The sequence below is a fragment of the Takifugu rubripes genome, chromosome 9 (assembly GCF_901000725.2).
Source record: "Takifugu rubripes chromosome 9, fTakRub1.2, whole genome shotgun sequence".
In the NCBI taxonomy this organism is placed as follows: domain Eukaryota; kingdom Metazoa; phylum Chordata; class Actinopteri; order Tetraodontiformes; family Tetraodontidae; genus Takifugu; species Takifugu rubripes.
This window is the reverse complement of record NC_042293.1, coordinates 11,450,366-11,453,748: the sequence shown is the minus strand read 5'-3', so window position 1 is coordinate 11,453,748 and position 3,383 is coordinate 11,450,366. Positions and strand designations below refer to the sequence as shown.

The 3,383-nt window shown below is 45.7% G+C and overlaps 1 non-coding gene across 1 annotated transcript; it reads left to right on the top strand.

The window, feature by feature from the left end:
* The first annotated feature begins 919 nt into the window (after window positions 1–919).
* Window positions 920–1,003, top strand: mirlet7i (microRNA let-7i). The gene has a single exon (NR_105319.1). It is a non-coding gene; the product is annotated as a microRNA let-7i (primary transcript).
* The last annotated feature ends 2,380 nt before the right edge of the window (window positions 1,004–3,383 follow it).

Genomic DNA, 3,383 nt, shown 5'->3' with positions numbered 1-3,383 from the left:
CCTTTGTGCTCTTACTATGTTTTTAAATCACTCACACTGTTCACGGTTTTGATAATGTGCAACATTCTAACATCCAAACACGACATGGTGCTGCCATTTTGTGCTGATGATGCCATTTGCAGCCAGGATGTTCTGTTGTGTGCAGCTGCTGGCCACCAGGTTTCTATATTAAAGCATTTTCTTATTCATTCTATGTGTTCTAGACAAAGTGAAGGTTAAAGCGCCATCATTGAACTCCTCAAACTGTTCTTCCACACAAAATACATCTGCAAATGAGTGATGAAATATCAATTAAGGTTGTAAATTTCAGGGGATTAGCGTTTGGGGAGGACATGGACGTTTTATGAATGTGCATCATTTCATTCAACATAAACCTTTTCTCTTATCATTGATTGGTTTTGTTAAAAACATTACACCTTTATTATTTTAAACATCGTTTGGTCCTCTCTACACAACCCATTGACATTCTTGGTCTCTTTTCTGCAGCCCTGGATGTAAAACTGAGGAGAAGATTGCTGCAGGGGGAACCTCAGCAATGGCTTTTCCCTTCATTATTATAGTCCGCACGTCCGACAGCACACTGGTGCTCTCTGTGCGGGGACCCTTCGGCCCCCTCCCTCGCTGCTCTCGCTCCACAGCTTCAGATCATAGGTCACAGGAGGGGAAAGGGCCGTTTTGTGGCCGACACTGACGAGGCAGAGGAGGAGGGGGAGGCTGATCCGCTTGGGCGGGGTTTCCCTCTTATTCAAGTCTGCGCGGAAGGAGAGCGAGGCGGCCAGAAGACGGACATTCTTCAGCTGCAGCCGAAGGGATCGTGGCTTTTCGAGGCGCCGCGTTTCCTCTTTGATATTTTGCAACATTTTTTTTTTTTTAAAGAACATTTTTCGCTTCTTTCGTTCCTGCTTTTTTTGGCCACGTACTGGCTGAGGTAGTAGTTTGTGCTGTTGGTTGGGTTGTGACACTGCCCGCTATGGAGATGACTGCGCAAGCTACTGCCTTGCTAGTGCTGGTGCCCTCGCTTCAACCGAAGGAAAATGTCTGAAACCAGCCGTCCTTTCACTGATGTTTTACGGTTTTAAACAGGTAATGCGCGCCCTTAAGGATATGGTGCTCGCCTTTTGTATTATAATTGTCATTTGGTGCCGTTCGGACGGAACATGACGGCCGCAGTGTTGCATTTTCGTGCTCATGCTGTATCGCATTTTCGTTGAATAAAATAGTGATTTGGCTTTGGAGGAAAAGCATTTGTGTGCAGTGGTGATTTTTAAACCGAGAAATGTGAACTCGCACGTTATTGGTGAAATGCTCACGTGCACGGTTTTTTTTTTTTTTTTTAATGCACGAATAAAGTCCATATCTGCTATGGATTTGCGATGTTTTCCAACACCCCGGGCGGAGTGGGCTGCGTTAATAGCATGTAGGTCAACGGTGCTGTTGCTATGAGGGGAGGAGTGACGTGGCTTCTGCTGCCCATAGGTATCCTCCATAGTGCATCCACACGAGGTTGCTTAATGAGACCCCTAGACGTCCTTTGTCGATAACCCCGCATACCATCAGACGCGAACTGATCGCGCTTTCTCCTGCTGAACCTGAACGCCTCACCCGTGCGTAAATCTGCACCCTCGCCGCCGTTGTCCGCCGAATAATCTGATTATTACGATAAATCAGGATGGTGTGTGCTTCTGGGCTGGAAGTCTCTGGTATGCGCAGACGGATTCGTGACTTAAACCCCCACCGTAACACCTCATCAATCCCCCCCCAACAGCAGCATTTCGGCAGCGGCGGCGCTGATGTGGGTCATGCGTCCCGAGTTAACCTTTGAAATCCCGCTCCTGCACAACGGCATCTGGTGGCATTAGTATGCTCAGTCAGTCAGGGCGGGGGGTTTAGTCCTTGCGCTCACATCCTAGATGATGGTTAGTGTCTGATTGGATACCGCGTTTGACCTTCCAATGAATTGCTTACATTTGACAGTAAGGTGATTTAATATTTATTTTCTGCAGAAGCTCAGCTCGCTGTCACGTGTGCACAGACAGAGACCCATGCAAATGAAGATACTTAGAAAGACAGGAGACTTGAGACATATTGCCTGTTGATTATCAGCTCCCATATTCAAATGGTAGTCTCTGTCTCAGGCAAGCAGTCGTTCCTCTGGTGTAAAACACAATTTATCATATCCTGGATAGAGAGAGGCAGCCAACGGATCATGTCCTCGTCATCCATCTTGTCTCAAAGCTGTCACCTGAGTTTGGCTGCGCATAAATCATGTTCAAGGCTACAGAAGCTCTGAAGCGGTGAACTGGAGCCCCCTCCGTCCACAACTCTGCACCTTCTGAAGCAGCCACACCCTGGCCCCTGACAGGACAATCTGGTCTCCTGCAACCGTTCTGCATCAAACGGTTTCAGTCACTGCTGCAGAACATTCAGCCAACCGCTAGTTTCAGCCTCTCCAAAGTAAAACTTTTCCTTTTTTAATATTTCAATTTCGATTAAAAATTTGAAATGCTCACAAAAGGCAGTCAAACTTGGCGATATTCTCCAAAAAAGGAAAAAAAAATAGGTCATTTTGATCGAGAAATAGAGAGCAAAGCTTGGTGTTTTGTCAGAGCTGAAGGGAGGGGGCAACCTAAAGAGATCATTGATCAGAACTCAAGTGTTCTTTTGCAAATATGCCCAATATGATCTCTTCCCCCTCTGAGATCACGAGAGTGAAATGTGTAGTTGAAACTGTTGAGAAGCTATTTGGATAATAGATTCACAATTTAAGCCATTTTTAGTCTGTCGATTTTTTTTTTTTTTTTTCTGGCATTGTTCATATAAAATGGGTCAGAATCAGCCAGGCGACTGCCAGCTTCCATCAAACAATCCCAAAAACTGAACACACATGCATCCCTCTGTAAAGGTGTGTTTTTGCCTTCCCTTTTCCACTGGAGGTTCTTCTCCGCGTCGGCTCTGCCTGGATGGCAGGGCTGCAACCTTGGAGAAAAAAAAACAAAAAACAAGCCGCCCACAGAAATGACTGTGTCATCACTACCGTCATCCAATCTGGACCACACACACACACACACGAGTGTGGGGTGCCAGATCAGTTCTGGCCTGACTGGAGGAGGATGCGGTGCTGGCCTGTGGGGACCAGATGGTCCTCTGGCTCCCACACAGCTCCCAGGACGAGTAGATGTACAGAAAACATAGGAAGGTGTGTGACAGGTTCAAATATGTTTATCTTGTTAATATGATTAACACAAATTAATCCACACATTTTGTATATTGGTCTAAAATAATAGATTTGATCTGTTGATCTCAAAAGAAATGGAATAAAGTGGACTTGAATACACATAAAAGTCTGTTTAATTGTATCCTGAGTGTATATTAGCCCATTACAA